We start from the raw sequence: 22462 nt of genomic DNA on the forward strand, positions 1-22462 counted from the left end.
ACCCAGAAGAAGACAAATCCACCACTTGGGCTTATTTCATCAAAATCTTGGTACTTGTTTTGCCTAAGAACTTCAGGGCAACGAGAGATGCAGCTCGGACTTCAGGCTCGCGAGTGGTGGTCACAAAAATCTGGCGTGACTTTCACGTATGTGGAGAGATATTGGCCTTGCTGGACATCGGCGAATCCATCGGGCATAGATGGAACTCCACAGGAGTCTCGGTGGCTCTAAAATATGATGAAAGTGACTCAGACGATCCTGAGTTGTGTTGGAGAGGAGCTTGCCGAGACCGCTGGACACTCCCTGGACCTCGACCTGAGGTGCGTCGCTGGTGGCAGAATTCTTGATGGATCAGCAATAGCGACGTGAGGGTAGGCGTAGTGGTGAGGCTACGTGAGGATTGCAGAGATAACAAGGTCACGGCCGCGAAAGGGACTTGGCCGTGACTTCTCGTCTTTCTCTTTTTTCTCAGTGTGTGCACGAAGCCTCCCCCTCCATACGGCCATGTGTATCGATATATGTGGCCTCCTCAAACCCTACGTATGTTTACTTATTTATAGGGCACGGATTAGGGTTTTTAAATTTTCTAAATCCATATCCACGAAGATTTCTTTTCGAAACGCAATATTTGTTTTTTTTTTCCAAACGTAATATTTGCTTTTGAATTGAAATCTCACAAAGATAAATCTGTAAAATATCTCCAAGGATACGGGCTTGGACCGATTTGCTTTCTTTGTGGGCTTAGTCTAGCCTGTCAATTTAAAGCTCAGAACCATTAATTCGAACTCATCCGCCACCGATCCAATAAACAAATGCAAAAAATGCAAATGTACTTAAATCTATATGCTATGCAATTAATTATTTTTTCAGGGATAAAATTGACCCCTAATTTTTAATGCAATAAATGACTAATTAGGTCGCCAAAATTTAGGTGTCAACATGTATGTAAATAGCGTTCTCTACCGTGTTGTGCCATGGATTATGAGTAGTCCTTTTATTTTGCAATAGTTGCATGAACAATACCACATTTTATATGCACACCTCTATTCCCAAGGACAGATAAACAAATGTCAAGACTTTTAAGGCTAAGAAATGAGTTAGCTGTTTATCGGTGGGATGGTTATGACATAGTGATGCACATTGTCAAGGTTAACAAGATGATACAAGATATAATTTGGAATGGTTACCTTATGCCAAAGTTTGTGAAGATTGAAGCACTAACAAACACCCTTCCATTTGTATAATAAGAAGTGTTAGATGGTCTATGGGAAGTCAACGTCGTTCCAGATTATCAAAAACTTGTGGAGGATTTTCTAAGAAAATATATGAGTGTTGGGGTAAGGAAGACGTCAGCCCTTGGGATGAATGCATCCTGGTGCAAAGGGAATGCGCCATGACAGAAACCTAAGGAATTTTCAAGGGTTTTTCCTTGGCTGCCAAATAGCATCATAAAGTTCTCTAAAAGATTTTATGAGTCTTTCCCGACTTATGAGAAGCATTAGTGGCGCTGATGTTATATCTTTAGTTTTTTGTTATTCCGTGTGAATATTTTCCCATGTCGATATTTTTTGTTGGATTTGTACTTTATAGATGGGATATTTAGTTGTGAATATTCAATGTTATTTATTGTTATTATTATTTTATATGTATTTCTAGAGGGAAGTTTAAGAGAGATTTAGTAACTTTGATTTTTTTATTTACATAGATAATTATATTAATAATAATTTCAAATTAGGATTTTTTGGATGATGATTGGCAACAAAGTGATTTTTCGACTTTGAAACCTTATTTGAAATTATTCATTAATTATTTTACACAAAATAAATGCATAATTGATAAGTATTAATAATTCATGCATATATGCCTAGAATGTTAAGATATAATGGCTTTTGCATCTAAGAATATAGTGGTTGAGTTGAACAAATGAGTAAATTGAATGATGGTAATTATGAGATTTAAAATATGAAAATCTAATATGTTTTGGAAGAGCAATAAGCACTTGAAGCTCGTAACCAGATTATGAAAAGACTTGAATAAGGCACTACTACTCAAAACAAAAGGGATAAGGATGTATTTGCTGCATGGAAGAAAAGAACTCAATATCTTGTATAATGTTGCTGAGTAACGTGAAGGATGATATCATATGAGAGTTCACATGTTTTGAAAATGCCAAAGACATTTGGGTAGCATTAGCAGCGAGATGTAGCCAAACATTTGTGACCAAATTGAGGCAACTCATGATAAGGTTCGATTCCCTCATGGACAAACCATGAAACAACACTTAAAGCGTATGTCAAACATGATTAGTAAGTTGAAGGATGTCGGCCACATTTTGACTGACGAGCATCAAGTACAAGTAGTAATTCGTTCATTGCCTCAAAGCTAGGAACTTATGAAGGTGTACTTGACTCACAATAAGAATATAAAGACCTTTGAGAATGTTATGCACTACCTTTGAGTTAGAGTAGGATTGCCTCCTAGCGGCTAAACGAGAAACAAACATTTATTTTGCCGTATCTAGCTCACACGAGGCTTTGGACTCCAAGCACAAGCGCCTGGATAGGTTCAAGAGGTGGAAAAGTAAGAGAGCAGGTTTATCAAGCACGAAACTGAAGATCAACCAACATGAGAAAGGAAAACATCCTCACATGAAAAACATTTCAAGGGTGAAATGTTTCAATTGTCACAAAAATGATCACTATGCTCGCCACTATGGCGGGCCAAAGAAGGTAAATACCCTTTATGTTCTTAAGAGTACTACTTATGTATCAAGTTTAGTTTTTCTAACTGAATTGAATCTTTTGTGGACCATAAACTAGGGAGCAACAAACCATGAAGTGAAGGACAGAGATGCCTTTGTGGAGTTCCGACAAGTTCCACTTAAAACAAAATGGATTTATGTAAGAAACAATTCCAAAATTGAAATTAAAAGGAATTACACCTATTAATTGATTATACACAGTGGACGCACTTTCATACTATATGCTTCGGAAATTCATTGGAATTTAGTGTTTGTATTAATGTTGGTTAAGCTTGGTTTTAGTTTGAATTTTCATAATGCTAGTGTTGACTTGTATTTAGGTAAAAGTACCATGGTTTTGGATTTTTTTCTAGATGGTTTTATTGTAATGGATATCAATTGTGGTAATATTGATGTTTATTATTCCCTATTTACATTTTTAAAGTCTTATGATAATTATGTGAATATATGTCATGTGTCATGCTAAATTTGGTCATGTTAGCCAACAACAAATAAATAAATTGGTCAAAAAGGGCTTATTGGGCAATATTGAAAAAGTGGTTTGCCTTTTGTAAGCATTATCTAGCGGAAAAAACAATAATCCTTGCAATTAATTCATTCTGACATCTTTGATCAACTAAATGTAAGAGCAAGACATTAGGTTGTATATTTCATCACATTTATATATGATTATATTTGATTTGGATATTCTATTTGTAAATTTGAGGCATTAAGTTGCTTTCAAAATTTATGAGCTTGATAGAAAATCAATTACATAAGAACATAAAATGATTAAGATCTGATTGAGATAAAAAAATATTTATCTGATGAGTTTAGAAATTTATGTGATGAAAAAGGAAAAGAAAAATGATTGTCTATTTCATATATTTTTTTAACAAAATGATATTGCAAAAAGGAGAAATAGAACCTATTAGAAATGGTTAAATCTATGATAATACATGCTAACTTACCAATCACCTTTTAAGGTGATGCTTTATTAACTTTTGCCTATATATTTAACAATGTGCCGTACAAATCAGTTATTTCTACTCTATATAAGTTATGGACAAGTAGAAAACCTAAAATTTTTCTTAAATCTTGGGGATGTGCTATCTATACTAATAAACCCTCTCACAAGTCTAGAAAATTGGTTCATATAGGCAAAAATATTATTTTCATAAGATACTCAAAGTACTCGAAAGGATATGTGTTTATTGATAAACAAGTTGCAAAAGTACTCCTCATCGATGTTTTGACATTAAAGATGGAGCTTTTATAGTTGCCCTACAAGATGAATATGAGTCAAAGAATGTAAATGAGGTTCTAAATTGCTATAATAAGGAAAAATGAATACATGTAATGGAAGAAGAAAATTGAGTCAATAAAAATCAAACTAAGTTTGGGAGTTAGTTGATCTTCTAAAAGGATGTAAAACCTTTGGGAATAAGTGAATTATCAAAATAAAACATAAAATTAATGGCTCAATAAAAAGACATAAGGCTCGCCTCGTCATGAAATGTTATAATCAACAAAAATGAATTGATTATGAAGAAACTTTTTATCATGTTGTGAGATTTACTTCGATTCATCGTATTATGGTAATTGTGATGAGTATAGATCTTGATTATATCAAATGGATGTAAATATGCTTTTTCAATGGAATATTAGAAGAAAAGATTTACATGGAACAATTTGTTGGTTTCATTGCAAAAGATCAAGAACAAGCGGTATATTAACTTTTAAGATCAACATATAGCCTCAAGCAATCTTCGAGATAATAGTATATACGTTTTCATTATGTCATAATGGTGTATGATTTTGCAATAATTGATGAAGATCATTATGTATATGTCAAAAGATCCAAAGACCAATTTGTGGTCTTATCATTATATGTGGATGATATATATTATTAGAAGTTATATGAAGTTTGCTAATACTATTAACAATTGATTATCTTCCAATTTTAAAATGAAAGATATGAGTGAAGTTATATATAGGAATAAATACATTAAAAGTGCTAAAACTTATCATGAAAATGCAATTGAGTCCTAAAAATTTCAAAAAGTGTAATTAAGTCCTAAAACTTGTCACAAAAGTTCAATTAAATTATAAAACTTTCAAAATATTTAATAAAGTCCTAAAACTTGTCTCGAAAGTGTAACAGTCTTAAAACTTTCAAAAAGTGCAAACTTTGACAAGTTTTAGGACTTGATTGTACATTTTTAAAGTTTTAGGACTTAATTACACTTTATGACAAATTTTATGACTTAATTGTACTTTTTGAAAGTTTTAATATTTAATTGCATTTTCATGATAAATTTTAAAACTTCTAATGCACTTATCCCTTATATATATTTTTAGAGTTAAGATATCAAGAGATCATTCAAAAATATCATTGTCTCTTTCACAAGAGATGTATATAAATAAAATTCTTGAATGATTTCGTTTATAAGACTATAAACCCATAGATACCATTACAAAAGGAGATGGATTGAGTCATAGATTGTGTATAAATATTCTACAAGAATGGGAACAAATGAAACATATTCCTTATTTTGGTGTTGTTGGAAGCTTAATATACGCTATAATGTGTACAATATTTTATGTATGTTTTGCAGTTAGAATGGTCATTAGATACCAATTTAATTAAGGTGAAGCACATTAAACAACCTTCAAATGAATCTTAAGGTATTTGAACAGTACAACTGATTATTCGTCGAGTTATCAGAGAATGGATATGTAGCTTAAAGGCTATTTAGATGCTGACTAGGGAAAGGGATTTTGATGAAAGGAAATTCACTTTTCGATTTATTTTATTACTGAATAATGACACCATATATTGAAGCAATATTAAATAAACATATATAGGGGGCGCATGATAACCAAAATTTCTATTTCAGAAATAGTTTTTCTGTTCCAGACCTATTTCTGGAAAGGAAATCCATTTGATAAACTTATTCCATTTTTCTATTTTTGGAATAGATTTATATTCCATAAATAGTTTTGGAAGAGAAATCAGAAATAGAAAAAATCTACTTCTCTATTTCTGAAACAGAAATCAGAAATAATTTCTCCCACAAACCCTAATTTCGGTAATTCTCATCTCCTCTACGACGTCTTGCCTCCTCCTCCTCCTCCGTCGATTGTCGTCCGCTGTCACCTGCCATCGGCCACCTTTCTCCGCCGCCGCCGCCGTAAGCCGCTGGCCGCCGCCGGTCACCGTCGGCCACCGACCGTCGCCGATCGCCGTTTGTGTCGTTATCAAACGAATTTCTATTTTTATAGTAGAAATTTTGTCTCGTTATCAAACGGTTATTTTTGCTTAGAAACTCTTCTAGAAATAGAAATAGAAAAATCTATTTCTGTTCCAGAAACTATTTCTGGAACAGAATGGTTGTCATGCACCCTCATAGCCTTATCCACGATGGAAGTCGAATTCGTGACATTATTAACAACAGTATAAGAGGATATTTGGCTCAAAAAAAAAATTTGAATCACTTAAGTGTTGCTAAGAATGCTGCAAACTTATTGTTAATAAATTGTGATAGCTAAGTAGCAATAATTTACACCTAGGATTCAAAATTTCATTGTAAGACAATACATATAAATACTAAATACAACTTTGTCAAGGGTATAGTTGCATAAAGAGATCCAAACTTATTGTACATATTTACACATAGAATGGTAATATATATTATGCGAAGCCAATTCCTAGATATGTTTTCCATGGTCATATATTATCTCTAAGACTACGTAGAGGTTGTTATTGAATATCATGATTTCCCTCACTATTAATGAAATTTTCTATCATTATTAGTGTCCATGAATTTATTTGACATTTATGCATCTTGATGCTTGATGCATTATATTATGAAAGTATATTGGACAAATAAGATATTAGCCCCATTCACACATGTAATTGCTTTTATTTATTATGTGATAGATAGAGATGAGACAATTTTAAGCTTATTATTTAGAAGATAATTGAGAGCTTAAATTTAAAGAACCAATGTCTCATAAACATAGTGTTAAGATGAAGTCATAATACTTATTAGGGGTGATCGGTTCCCGGTTCGGTTCGGTTCCACCCAAGAACTGGGAATCGGACTGGGAGGATCGGTTCCCACTTTTTTGGACCGTGGACTGGACCGGCTAGTCTTGGAATCGAGAACTAGATCAGACCAACCAGTCTAGTCTGGTCCGGTTCCAATGAACCATCACTTGTTTTCATTTCATTTAACAAAAAAAAAATAAATAGTAATTATTAGTAAAGTAATGCACGAGATTTGTTCCCGGAACAAAATAGGAACAAAAAAAAAGAAACAAAATTTTTTACTTCTTGTTTCAAAAACAAAAATGAAGAAATGTTTCTCCTCTCTCTTCTTCTTCTTCTCTTCTTCTTCTCTTCTTCTTTTTTTCCTCTGTTTTCTTTCGTCGGTCGCCGGCCTCGGCCATGGTCGGCGACCGGTCGTCGAGGACCGGTGACGCCGTCGAGGGTCGGCGACCTCGCCGGAGCCTCGCCGTGGCTGGGCGAGGCTGCCGGCCCCGTCGGCCGGTCGCGGAGGCCGGCGACCGGCCGAAAAAAAAAAAAAAAAAAGAAAGAAAAATAAAATAAAATAAAAATATTAAAAAATTAAAAGAAACAAAAAATAATAAAATTTACCAAACGTGTTTCTATTCATTTTTATTCCCGGAACAAACGTTATCAAACGCGTTCTTTTGTTCAAAAACCGTTCCCCGGAACAGAAACACTTTTTTATTTATGTTCCCAGGAACAGAAAAGGAACAGAAATGAAAACATGCGCACCCTTTGTAACTAGCAAAGTGACGCCCTATTAAATTATACACGCCCACTTTGTGGAAACAAAAATTAAAATCCTATATAATACCCTATGTCCTTGCGCTATTATGAAAAAAAAAAGAAGTTAAAAATCCACACAAATTTGAAATATCAAAGAAGTTTTTCTTTCCAAACATACTTCACACATTCACCTTCAATCTCATGAACATAAATGTTATTAGAGAGGCAAAAAACAAAGAAAAAACAGAATCCGAACTCAACAAAAATTCAACACATAGTTTGGCCATTGTTCAATACCATTCGTTAGCGGTCATAACTAATCTAGAACAAACCCTCCATGGAATAGAAAATAAAATCAAATTCCAAAATTAGCACAAGAGAAAGGCATTCAACATTAAACTACCAAACTCTATACATCTCGCTGAATCACTCAATGTTATATGGTCCGAGAGGAATAGATTCTTTGTTCAAGCAAACAAAATATGATCAAAGCCGAGAGCCCAAAACTTGCTAATAGTCCTGTAATAAGTATATATCATAACTCAACATTAGTTTTAAAAGTAGAATTACTTTTAATTGAACTCAAATAATTAATGAAAAATCTCATAATATATATTTCTTCCACTTGAACTTGCATACTCCATTTACCGGTAAGCTCCGAATGAACATCATTCATATCTAACAAAACAAAATATTAAATAGAGCATTCACTTATTAGATATACAAAAGAATTACAAGATAAAAAGATACATCGACGACTTACCCCATTCAACTCTTTCCGCATTCTCAATGCACTCTTCAACATTAATCGGCATGGTAACATTTCTTAACCAATCTTAAGTGCAAATCAAAGCTTCCATCACTGTAGGAGTTAAAGAACTTCGAAAGCCATCAAGCACATGACTGGATGTACTGAAAGTCGACTCCAAATAAACGGTTGTTACAGGAATAGATAAAATATCTCGAGCCATCAAATAAAGGATTTCAAACTTTTGGTCAGTAGTTTTCTACCACATCAATAGGTCAAGATCACGACTTTCTTCACGTTCGGTTTTAAGATACTTATCGAGCTTAGATAGCTTACCTACTGACACTTTTTTTATATCAAATGCCTTGTCTGAATTGAAATCCTCAACCAAATCAAGATCATCCTTCTTACCCTCCTCATGGTTATTAGGATCTCAACTACTATCAATATTAATACCCAAACTTCTATCATAAGAACTAAGATAAGATTTTTCATAAAAATGAAACAATCTTTCAAGGGCAATTCTCACATTATCATATATTTCATCAACTTTCGCACTATCATCATAGATTAATCTATAACAATACTGCACATAGCTCATCTTTTCTTCTTGGATCCAATATCACCGCGATCAACACCATCATATTCACTTTTTCAAAACTCTCATAGTATTTGTCAAACTTCTCCTTCATCTTTGCACCCATAACTTTCAAACTAAGATCCGAAGCTTTCTCCGTTTGTTTCAAAGTTTTATATAAAGTTGTTATTTCATTGAAATAATCATTCGCAGTGATCTATGGAGTCTCGGCCATCTTGTTGGTGGCATCATAAAACTTCTTTAAAAATACTGAAAGAATTCGAATCACGGATACCTGGAGTGCCAAAACTTGGCATGTAGGGACACTTAAGTGCAAAAAGTTAGGAAAGTGATGCTTAAGTGCCAAAATCGGAGCAAAATAGATCACTAAGTGCCAATCAGGCCAAAATCCAGCCAAAATGCTAACGTGGAGATTTTTCGGCAAGGTAAGTGCAAAACGATGTCGTTTTGCACGTTGATATGGCTTAAAAATGCAAAAACGACATTGTTTTGCCTTTGATGTGATAAGAATTTAATATAAAACTTAATTAAATTAAATTTAAAACTAAATTTATTTAAAATATTTAAAAATACATTCAAATATTTAATAAATAATAATAATAATAATAAAGGAAGGAAGGTAGACGGCTGAGCCCTTGCCATCGCCGCCTTCTCGCCATTGTCGCCGGCCCTTCTCGGTGGTGGCGGGGAGGCGGCGAGGCCCGCGAGCCCTCGTCGGATCTGGGCGTGGGCCGCGACCCTCGCCGCCGATTGGCCGAGGCTAACGACCGGCGACCCCGGCCGACCCTCCCCCTCCATTGCCAGCCCTTCCCGGCGACGGCGAGGAGGCTGTGAGGGCTCACAAGCCCTCGCCCCAGATCTGGGAGAGGGCTCATTGGCCCTTGCCGCCGGTCTGTCGAGGGCCGGCGACCCGGCCGACCCCCCCCCATTGTCACCGGTCATTCTTGGCGACGGCGGGGAGGCGCGGTGGCGAGGGCTCAGCCCTCAGCTGCTGCCTCCTCTCCCCACCTTTTTTAAAAAAAAAAATATTATTTTATTAAAGTAATAATAATAATTTATTTTTATAATTTAATTTAATTATTTTTATATTAACATTTGAATCTGCTTAAAAACGACATCGTTTTTGGCTTTGTTTGTTAAGTCAGCATTCCGGTGAGCCACGTAGACGAAAAAAAAAAAAAAAAAAAAAAAATTGCCACTTAGGATTTCCGGTGGGGTTCGTCGGAGATGACACTTAAGTGTCCCACTTTTTTTTAAAAGTGTCACTTTCCTAATTTTTGGCATTTAAGTGTCCTTCCGTGCTAAGTTTTGGCACTTTGGCTGTACTTATTCTGAAAGAATTCTAGCATATTCTTAATCTTCATGTGTAGGAGTGTCATAGTCAAGCTCACTTAAGATAGAAGGATCATCTTCTTCCATCATTTGAAAAGCTTTTTTGAATTTTAAGGCAATATCCAACATGAGATAAATAGAGTTCCACCTAGTTGTGACATCAAGACAAATCGAATCCTTATAAGTGATCCTCGCACTTTTAATGCAACCTTGAAATGTTTTAGCTATCATGGAAGAACTTCTCACATACTTAATCATGTTTCGAATACGTTTAATAGAATCACGTACCTCAGTCAATCTATCCTTCACAATCAAGTTTAAAATATGAGCCGTGCACCTCATGTGTAAAAACATTACATTCTAAGATCAATAGCTTATCTATTGATAATTTTTCTTTTAAAAAATCAATGGCAACATCATTAGAACTAGCATTATCCACAGTGATTGTGGACACTTTTTTTCTCTATTCTCCACTCATAAATGCATTTCTCAATTATTTTCCCGATATCATTGCCTTTATGACTAGGTATCACCACAAAATTGATTATTCTTTTATGCAATTTCTAGTCGTCATTAAAAAAATGTGTGGTGAGACATAAATAATTCAAATTCTGAATGGAACTCCATGTATTAGTCGCGAGTGCAATCCTAGACTTAAGCTTGCCAAAGTAAGTCTTCAAACTTTTTTTTTCTCACAAAGATATAACTTCATGCAATCTCTAGCCACCATAAATCGTGAGATGTGATGAAAGAAATGTTGTAACTGATTAATAAAATCACAAATTCAACACGCTCAACCATCGAAAAAGGTAGTTCATCCGTTATGATCATTTGAACAAGTATTGGTCTACAACGATTTTGATCGAATTCCCATGCTGATAAGACATTTGCATTACCATCAGTACTAGTATGTCCCATTATTATCCCTTGTGCTCTACGTGGGGTGAATTTTTTTTGCTTCTTATCTATATTGCGAGGATGCTTATTGCACATTTTTAAGTGCTTCAACATAGCGGAAGTACCATTATCAACAGAGTACGTATACTTGGCCCCACAATAATTGCAAATCACCATAGTTTTCTCCTTATTGATTTTGCCCTCACGAAAATGAAGCCAGACTGTTGATGTTTATTTACCAGAACTAGGAAAACAAGTATTAGATATCTTGTTTGTGTTTGATGCCACTTCGAGGTTTTCAATTTCTTCACCTTTATGTTCTAGTGAGTCCATCATAGGATTCATATCAACATTTGATTGATCCACTTCCATTGACATATAAATAGATCGCCTGAATCAAACAAAACATTATAATGAGTCATCAAACCATCATATTCATTTACAGTAATAGGGATACTAAAGATATGATTGCAGCCTTACTTCTTAATGTCATGTTCATATTTATCATATAACTATACCTACCAAAATAGATACTAAAAAATTAAGCAGATATTAAGTTGCAACTTGAGCAAGAGTAGATTTCCAGCAGCCAAAGTGATACTTTTTCCTCCAAAATGGATCATAGAGAGACCAAAAACGGAATTTCATATATTTAAACCGATCGAATAGAGAATGCTAATGAAAAATGGCTGAATGAATACTCCAAAACTACAACTCCTCCAACACAAACTTACTTAAAAAAAGAAAATTGAAGACTTCCATCAATTCATAACTAGTCAAAGCATACAAGCGATCTACATGCTTCTCACGACCTATCAGTAGACACATTTAGAGACTAAACAACCAAGCAAACTCCAATGAGACCGCCGCACCTATATCAAGTGAGATCATACTGAAACAAACGCTACAAAAAGATAGCGATCTAAAATTGACAAAAGTGAAGCCGAGAAACGCACCTGTGTCAGTCAAGAGGCAAACGTCACTCCAAAGAGCAGGAATGCACAGATCTTGAGCAAAGTGTAAAAGGGAGAGAGCCAAGCCTAAATGCGTAGATCTCAAGTGAAGCAGAGGAGGAAGAGAGCCAAGCGTCAGAGCGAGTGAGGCGTCAAGGTGAGGCACTCGCTGAGTGTTAGAGCAAGTGAGGCATCGAGGCCAGTAGCTCAAAGAAGGAAGAGAGTCGAGTGTCCGCAAGCGCAGTGTGAGGCGAGACCTCACGGATAGGCACTCGGAGGAGGAAGAGAGCTGAGCATCAGAGCGAGTGAGGTGTGAAGCAAGGTGTCGGGGCTAGGTGCTTGGAGGAGGAAGAGAGCCAAGCATCCTAGTGAGTGAGGTGTGAGGCAAGATGTTGCGGCAAGGCACTCGAAGGAGGAAGAGAGTTGAGCGTCTGAGGGAGCGAGGTGTGAGGCGGGATGTTACAATGAGGCACTCGGAGGAAGAGAGCCGAGTGTCGAAGCGAGTGGGGCGTGAGGTGAGGCGTTGGGGGTGAGGCATAGAGCGAGCAAGAGAGGAGGGGTTATGGTTTTGAGAGGGAAAGGCAAAGTGAGAATTGTGACAATTGCCGCTGAATTAGATTGCAAAATTTGGGAAAAAATGGAAGTTGATGTGATGACTACTGTAGATTAGAGCAGAGAGAGAGAGAGAGAGAGAGAGAGAGAGAGAGAGAGAGAGAGAGAGGGGGTTTAGGTTTCAAGAGGGAAAGGGAAAGTGAGAATTGCAAAATTTGGAAAAGAAAACTTGATGTGATGGTTATTGTAGATTAGTTCAGAAATGCCAAAAATGGGAGGGATTAGCTTTGAGTTATGAAAGGAAAAATGAATATGATGGTAATGGGTATTGTAGATTAATTTAGAAACTAATATATATATATATATATATTTATATTAATTCGGTCGGTCTGGTTTCGACCTCAAAACTAGGAACTGGACCAACCAGTTCCAAAAATAGGAACTTGAGATCAAATCGAGACTCGGGGTGAGTATGGTCAGGGTTGGGCTGGTCCACCCCTTAACCCTAGGACCAACCTACACAATGCTGGTCCTCAATTTTTGGGACTGAGGACCGAATCGACCTAATGGGTTCGGTCCGATTCTAGGGTCAACTCGGGACCAATCGATAATTTTTTTATTTTATTTTTTGTACTCCTTAAAAAAACGATTGATGATCGGACTGAGTCAATGGGTTTGGTATGGTTTCAAGGTCAACCCAGGACCAATCAATAATTTTTTATTTCATTTTTTATACTCCTTGAAAGGGCAACCGGGGATCGTACCGACCCAATGGATTCGATGATGAGGGTCAAGTGGGGTGAGCATCAAACATAATGAGTATCAAATGTTAAGCAGGGAGTAACAAGCCAAGCAAGCATTGAGCGGCGAGCAGCATGGGTGACCTAAAGTGAGCGAGGTGAGTGTTGAGTGGTAAGCGGAAAAATTGTTTCTTTCGATTTTGGAAAATTGAAGAGTAAGAGGACAAATAAGACAGAAGAGAACGAATGCTAGAGGAGGATGCCATAAGGTGCCTTTTTGGATGCCGTGAGGACTTCTCACAAAAGTATTTTCCTCATTCGTAAATTATGATTATTGACGCCGTAAAAGATATTAAAAACCTAAGTTATTAATGAACAATGTAAAATTACTTGAACTTTTCACTAAAGAGTTGTTTAATATTGTTGATACCGTTTATTTTAATGTTTTCTATATATAAAAAAATTATATATATATAGTTAGGGTTGGTCCGGGTTGGACCGACCCAAAACTTTTAAGACCGAGAACCGACTTGCACCCAGTCCCATTGAGAATAGGACCAGGACCAGCAAAGTTGGGCCGGTCCAGGATTGGTCCTGGGTTGACCTTGGACCGATGCTCACCCCTAATTGAGACCCTCTAGAACCGCCTGAAACTGACCAGTCCGATCCGATTCGACCGGTTCCCAGTTCGGGCGATTTCCGTTGCACACCCCTAATACTTATTATGTTCAAAAATAAAATAGCCCATATATTTTATTTTATTTTATTTGTCTTTGATGCTAGATGTGATTTTTGATGAATTCTTTAAAGAGAGTAGATTTGTGAACTCAAGTTAGACATTAAAAATGTTTGAACTGTCATTTGTACGATATTTAAAATAAAGACATATGCTCTACAGGGAAGGAGTTAATATCGTAGTATGTATTTTATACTACGTAAGTATGATACAACCGATAAGAATTGACAAAAGTTTTGATCTCAAATTTTAAGCGGTGTGATACTCTTGAAGATAAGAGTTCCTCAAATAAGTGACCTTAGGACTCTTATTTAGGCCTTGTTTGGTAATCATCCAAATAACGTTTGATTCTATTCTTTTATTCTCCTAAACAAAAAAATACCAAAAATCAGTTAGGTAACTTTTTTTTGTTCTCATGAACAAATGTTTCCAGAAATAGATTTGGAACAAAAAGAAAAAAAATTATTTATTTGTTCTTAGGAACAACTCCAATCAAGTCCACTCTCTTTTTCTTTCCTCTTTTTTTTTTATTTTCTTTTCTCATTTTCTTCTTCTTCTTCCTCCTTAAGCCGGTCGTTGGCCTCAATCATAGCTAATAACCGACTAGACGAGGGCCGACAATCTCATCAGAGCGTTGCCAGCCCTTTGCTAGGCTCAGCCTCGCTTTGGTTGGGTGAGGTCAACCTTGCCTAAATCTAGCAAGGCTGAACTCGCCTAGCCATCGGGAGGTTCAACCTCATCGAGCCACCACGAGGTTGTCGTCGCTTGGCCATGGCGAGGTTCAACCTCGCTAGTGGTTGGGCAAGGTCGACCTCACCTAGCCAAGGCGAAGCTCGGCTTTGTGAGGGCTAGTGACACTCTAAGGAGGTTGCCGATCCTCATCTAACTAGTCGTCGGCCATGGTTAAGGCCGACGACCAGCTCAAGAAAGAAAAAGAATAAAAATAAGAAAAAAAAGAGTAAAATGTAATAAAATTATTAAAAAAATAAAAGAAATTTTAAGTTATAAAATAATTTGAGAGTTGAATCAAACACATTTCTAATTTCAGGGATAGAAATTTTGTACAGTTACCAAATGTCTTCAAATGCTCAAAAACTTTTTCAAGGAATAAATTAAAAAAAAATACCATTTCTCAACAGAAATTTTTCCCGTGAGAATAGAATGGTTACTAAACACAACCTTATTCTCAAAATTTCTATTCAATATTTGCTATATTAAAATGTTGCCAATGATCATGAATTGATTCGATATAATGACAATTCTAGGAAAACAATTCGAAAAACATTACCTACGTAAACAATTAGTGACTCGGTGTCACTAATCGTGTAAATGTTAATGGAATCGCATCAGTAACATATACATGTTACTAGAATACACTAGTAACTTACAATCGTTACCCTTACCTTACCAATGACAGTCCATCACTTGTTATTCAAAACAAATCAAAAATATGCATTTAGTGTCTTATTGCGAGCGTTCACTCTAGCCCTTTTTACCACTAACGCATCTTGTCACTCCAGTTAAACCTATGCTCTGATACCATTAGAGTTGTAGCATCCCCAACACAACGCGCCTAATGAAATTATCCAATTATTTCCACTTTTTAAGTATGTGGAAGTGTTTTTAGACCAATGATAATCTAGAACATAGGAAACTCAAAGAACACATGCAGAAATATAAACCAAGCTAACACATTTAATCTCTTTTTAGGTGACACGATCAGGTATACTGGGGATTTCAAAAGGACTTCTCATCCCAAACTACATCACACATACACCCACGAAACCACTCTGACCTTAGGACTACTTACACAAACCTAGCCACCTATTCTTCAACATTGGTACATCCAAAAGTTGTTGCTTGGATCCCAAAAACGCTGCTTCACCTTCTTGCTCTCGTCTCAGTTGATTGTACTACTACCATTGTCATCTCCATCACTACCTAGATATAGGATATGCCCCACAAGCTGTCCTCCTACACATGCGTAGAACGCCAAGAAACCCATGAGTAATAGGCTCATTAGGGCTTTTATGTTGATGGATAGTATCACTATGCATTGAATGATAGTGACATCTGGAAAATTTTAGATCTATGAACTCGAAAAAATCCCAGGTGAGGTCCGCTAGGAGACCATAGCCGGTGGAGGTAGAGGCAAGAAGGATCGGTATACTAACTACTGATTTGAAAAATGATATCAACAACCAATAAGCCTAAAACTAGCAAGTAGAAAGTTCTCTAGTCTATACTACATAAACCAATCACTGTATTGACAAGGAGAGTTTCAATATAAAGAATAGGGAATCATTTCTAAATCAACTTGCTTGAGAACCTTTTTCAAAAGCAACATAGCAGATTAATAAAAAGGGTAGCTTTTTTTTTTTTTTTTTTTTTTAAATAGGTAACCTAGTAATTCAAATGGAATTTAAAAGCACTAAGCCTGTATTCGATATGAATTCATGCTAATACCCTTTTCTAGGAAACTCCGTTGCCCCCCTCCCCTCCCCCCGAGGGCATCTCGCACCTATCCGGCATCGTGAGGACATCTGAGGGAACCGTGTTACCCCAAGCATATGAAGGAACCTAGTTACCTCTCTAGGCATCCCTAATACAACCCAGGGCATCGTCGTCCTGAGGCCAACGATATTCCCAAGTCACACATTCATACTATGGTGCAGCAATTCCATAATTCAATTCAAGAATACCATTGGCTTTATTACTACCAAGAAAACTCAAGTGCGAATCTAACAAATCTTCATTTGCTTATGAACCACTGGACTAATAAAAACTCACTTGTACATAATATTAGACAAGTTGCAAGAAATTCCATCCCAAAGTCCCCAAACTTGCCCTATAATGGTGTTCCGCACGCCTTTGAAAATTGCAAATGTTGTGTAGGTAAATGGATTTAAAAAATTATGAAATTTTAACATAAGATAGATAAGATCAAAGGGAAACTTTCCGTGAAGTAACAGATGTCTAATTCGGTTTATACGTCACTATATAATTTTTAGAAACCCGGACTGAAACAATAGGGTATTCTTACACATAACAAAACCAAAAAGAAAGTTGTTTTGCCAACTAAACAATTTCAAAAAATCCTGAAAATTTTATATATGGTAGTTTAGGATGTACTCTACAACATTCATGGGACACCCTTAAATTTCTTAACCCAAGATTCTATGGAAAATGGATATTAGGAAAAAGGTCGGTTTCATGTCCGCAAATACAAATTATACACCCGATTGTTTTTCAAATATATTTTTATCATACAAATTTCGAAAAATCAGAGTTTAAAGTATTTCGTAGAACAACCAACAAGAGATGCTTTTGTGAAAAACACCCTAAGGAATTGACATCACACAAGTCAGAACAAAATTGGCAAAACTGAGGTTGCGCCGAGTCCGAACCTGACCTAGACAATATCCATGATTTTTGGCTCAAGTTTCAACCCTCGAGTATGTACAAGATTTAGTGGATAATACTTTCCATGACACACATACGGACCCAGTAACTACGGATTCAAACATTTTAGCTAGGTAGACTTTCCTGAAACTTTCGACTAGATAAGAGCATATATGAGGTTATGTAATTCAAAAAATTCTGAGGAAGCTCTCATTGCCAAACAACAATCAATCAATATAAGATAAAACGGAGGATATTTACTTGCCTCTAGTCCTAGAGGAACTGTAGTCGTGGTTTGGCGAGCTCCCAAGCTGTTGCTGTCCAAGCCAAGGCGGCGGTGCAACTAACGGACAGCAAAGTGGGCAGTTAAGTTGAGGAGAGAGAGAGAGAGAGTGAGGCTTGTGGCCGCTTCTTGGTACGGGTAAGGATGAAATGAGGGAGAGAACTGAGACGATCAGAGATGGAGGAAGGAAATGAGGTGTAACGGTTGGTGCTGTTGGCTTCTGCGTGTGGTAGAGGTGAAATGAAATGAAAACTAAAAGAAATGGAGAGATTTGGCAGTGAAAGCAAGGAGGAACGAGCAACTTTGTTTTTTTCTCTTTTACACTCATCCTCCACCGTTTCACCGCTGCTGAGATGTCGCCCGTTGGAGAGAATGCTGAGAAGGAGGCGACACGGAGCTAGTCACCGCTGTTGACTCCGTGGGGAGTAACGTGTGCCAGCAAGAGAAATCAGTAGGTGACGCCTTGAGAAGATACTAGGTGACTTAAGGTTGACGTGGCACAATCGGCGGCTGAGGTGGCGGGGGTGCTGGCTTGGTTTCGTGGTTAGCTGATGTGATTCGACGATGACAGAGATGGTTGAGACAAGGCACGACAAGATCCGGTAGTGAAACTCAATGGCGAGCTTGGCGACGTGATACAATGTCTAGACATAGTGACTTATTCGGATGGTGGCTTAATAACGCAACATGGGACAATGAAATAGTAGTGATGCGTTGGGGTGACGTCAACTTGGCAGACTGAGGTGTCTTGATGGTGACGAAGATGGGCTGAGATGGCAGATCTTATGGTGGCACAAACAGCATAGTCCGATGACGAGCTCGTTGATGTGGCGTTAACCATTAAGCATTCCAATCTCACTATTTTGTCGAGCGAAAAATCCGAATGTCACAGTAAATTACCGATTAACTACACCTTAGTAAATTTTGAATAGAAATCGAAGTCTAATGAAATATTTACGGTAGCTTGATATTAGATCCAATCGTGGGCCTAGTGGCCCGGCGGGCTTCCCAAGATTTGCTCGAGCCAGTAAGCTTCAAAGCACAGTTTGGAAGGTCTATTTCTTATTTATGTAGTTACAACAATTCGAAAGTGCAATTTAAGATTAAACAAAACAAAAAAGCAAAAGAGCACTTCCTTTTATATTCTACTCAAAATTTAAAATATTGTTTGATATTGCAATATATTGTGAAAATATCACATGTGAAAATTCACTGGTCTCGTACGTGGATTCCTTGAAAGTTTCAGGTATTACGAAAGAAAATCAAAATATGAAAGTTGCAGATTAGATTAAATAAAAAGTAATTGTCCTTCAAACAAGGTCTAAATTGACAAAGAATGACCATACAGTTGGCATGTCGTTGCGCCGAACTTGAATCATTCATTAAAAAAATTCAATCAAATCTTGACGTCAAATCTCAAGTTTTGTTTATTAGGATGTGGTGTATACTTCTCATCAATTATATGAAGACAATGTCCTTGCGACTCCAGAAGTTGAGCTCATATTTTTTTGATAATTTAGGCTAGAACTCCCGCGCGCGCACATATATATTCTGTTTGGATATATATTTGCTTTGTTTATTTTATTTTATTGGTAGTTTGGGTTTGAGTCCATAAATAACTATTATATATATGTTCTATTTCTCTTATAATTGAGGGATATGGCAAAGAAGTGCAAGGTAATAATTCTAATGGATTTCTCAACTAAACGTAGCCTTAGTTTAAGAGTGAATCAAAATAAAACCTCGCATCTCAAATTCTTTTTTCTCACTTTTACTCTCTATTTTCTTCATGATTGTACGACAAATCTTAACATCTAGTATTAGAGCTTGTTTTGAGGTTAGGGTTTCTCGGTAAAGAGAGATCTGAAAAAATTGAATTTTGGGAAGATGTCATCATGTGAATCACAGATTGAATTAGAGAAATTCAGAGAAAATGGTTTCAAGTTATGGAAATTGAAGATGGAGGCTCTGTTGGTGGATAGAGATCTATAGCACGTAATCGAAGAAAAATCCAAGCGAAAGTCAAAGGAGGACGAGCAAAGGAATCCACATCTACCAAATTGAAGAAGTGGAATATTAGCGATTGGAGGGCGCTGGCTATGGCTTATTGATAACATCCTGATAAACATGACTTTTAAGAAGATGGCAAAAGATCTTTGGATGAAGCTAGAAAACTTTTATCAGAGAAAGTCACTTGTGAACAAATTGTTTCTACGGAAGCAACTGTACAACCTTCAGATGAGTGAGGTGATCCTTTTTTTGCACATTTAAACGAGTTTAATACTAATTGTGGGCAACTTGCATCGATCAATGTCTATATGGATAAAGAAGATGAAGCATGAACATTACTATGTTCAATGCCGAATTTATGGGAACATATAATTGTTTTGATTGGCGCTGGTGTTAGTGTGTTAGCCATTGAGGGCGTTGTAACTACTTTATTATCTGAAAGATGAGGAGAGCAGGTTTTGAGAGTGTAACACAAGAGACTTTTTTTCGTAAGTGGAAGGAATGGTGCATGATCCAAATCCAGATTTGGTAATAGGAATAAACCTAGAGGAAGATCTAAAAGCCAAGATCGATAAAAAATAATGTGTTAGAAATGCAAAAAGCCTAGACACTTAAAGAAGAATTGCAGAAGCAAAAGTTTTGGTCCAAAGAAGCAAGAGCATGCATCACCCTCTAGTATAGAGAATGATGATCACAATTTCACAGGAGACGTGTATCTTGTTTGCAATTCATCACAAAGTGACCGTAGTACATGGAAAATTGATATTGGAGCATCATTTCACATAATGCCTCGTAGAAATTAGTTCTATTGTTATGAGCTGTATCAAGGAGGTACGGTGCAAATGGGAGATGACATGACACTTGATACAGTTGGTTGCGGAAAGATGGAAGATGAAAGATAGGACAATCAAAAATCTCCTAGTGATGCATATTCCTGGTCTTACTAGGAATCTTATTTCTATGGGAACTATGGCAGATGCTAGCATTACTTTCACCAACAACAAGTATTCATGCAAGCTAACTTGTGAATCTATGGTGATCGCCAAAGGTGAACGATATGGAAAACTGTGAAAGTTATTGGGAAGCATGGTAATAAGTGGTGAGAGTTATATCTCGAAGCAGGTGGAAGAAGATCATTCAATGTTAAGGCATCAGAGATTGGATCATATCAGTGAGAAAGAGTTGATGACCCTTGCTTTAAAGAAGATGATGGATGGATTTCCAAGTTGTTCAATGGGTTTCAAATATTGTGAACATTGTCTACATGGGAAACTATAGGAGGGAGAGCTAAAGGAATTCTAGACTTAATCCATAGCGACGTCTTTGGTCCTACACTTGTAGCATCATTTGAAAAATCAAGGTATTATGTCTCTTTTACTAATGATTATTCCAGATATGTGGATTTATTTCTTGCAAAGGAAAGATGATGTGTTTGAAAAATTTCATGAGTTCAAAGCTTTTGTAGAAAATTAGTTTGATAGAAAAATTAAAGTTTTGCAGACTGACAATGGAGGAAAATTATGTTCAGTGAAATTTAATAAATTATGTGCGACCAATGGCATTGCAAGGCAGAAAAGAACACCCTTTTCACCTCAGCAAAATAGGGTGGCTAAAAAGGCTTAATTGGTCTCTCATGGAAAAAGCAAGAAGTATGTTAAATGGTGCAGCTTTAGCATTTGAATTTTGGGCAAAAGTAGTGGCTATTGCGTGTTATTTGAAGAATAGGTGCCCCACATCAGCTTTAAAGGATCAGACATCATTTGAGGCACTATTCGAAAACAAGCCAAACATATCCCATGTTAAGGTGTTTGGTTGTGAATCATATGTGCACGTGCCAAAGGAAAAGAGAAACAAGGTTGAGAGCAAATCAAAGAAATGTATATTCATTGGGTACAAAGATGTTGTTAAAGGGTATTAAGCTGTGGAATTCTAATACTAAAATTAATATAACAGAGATGTGGTATTTAGAGAATCCATGACAAATCATATTGTTTTACAAGATCCTAAAAAACTACATGCAGTTGAGTTAGATGTCAATTTGAAAGAAGAGAAAGAAGTTATACCAACTAGAATAGAAAATTCAGATTCTAAAGCTGATGAGCCCGATGGGATGGATGAGATCGTAGATTCCAAAACTAAATTTGAAGATGAAGCACCACCTGAACCAATTTTATGAAGGTTCACATGGCTGAGAAGACCACCTAAGAGGTACACCCTATTTGTCGATAATGAAATTGTGCTCTAACTGTTATAGGTGATTATCCAAGTACTGTCAAGGAAGCAAGAAGTGCAAAGAATGCTGAATAGCAGGAGAAAGCCATGAAAGACGAGACAAACTCACTAGATAAAAATGAAACATGGAGTTTGGTACAACTACCTGCAGATCAAAAGGCAATTGGTTGCAAATGGTTGTTCAAGAAGAAAATATCTGCAGATGGAGAGATAGAATGATACAAAGCTAGTTTGGTTGTGAAAGGATACATACATATAGAGGGAGTCAATTATGGTGAGATTTTTCTCCTTTTGCAAAATTAAATTCCATAAGTCTTATCTGTAGTAGTTGCATATAATCTGGAGGTAGAGTAGCTTGATGTGAAAATAACGTTTCTCCATAATGACCTAGAGGAGCAAATTTTTCATGAAACAACTAGAAGGGCTTGTGGTTAAAGG

This window comes from Eucalyptus grandis, chromosome 6, assembly GCF_016545825.1.
Source record: "Eucalyptus grandis isolate ANBG69807.140 chromosome 6, ASM1654582v1, whole genome shotgun sequence".
NCBI lineage: Eukaryota > Viridiplantae > Streptophyta > Magnoliopsida > Myrtales > Myrtaceae > Eucalyptus > Eucalyptus grandis.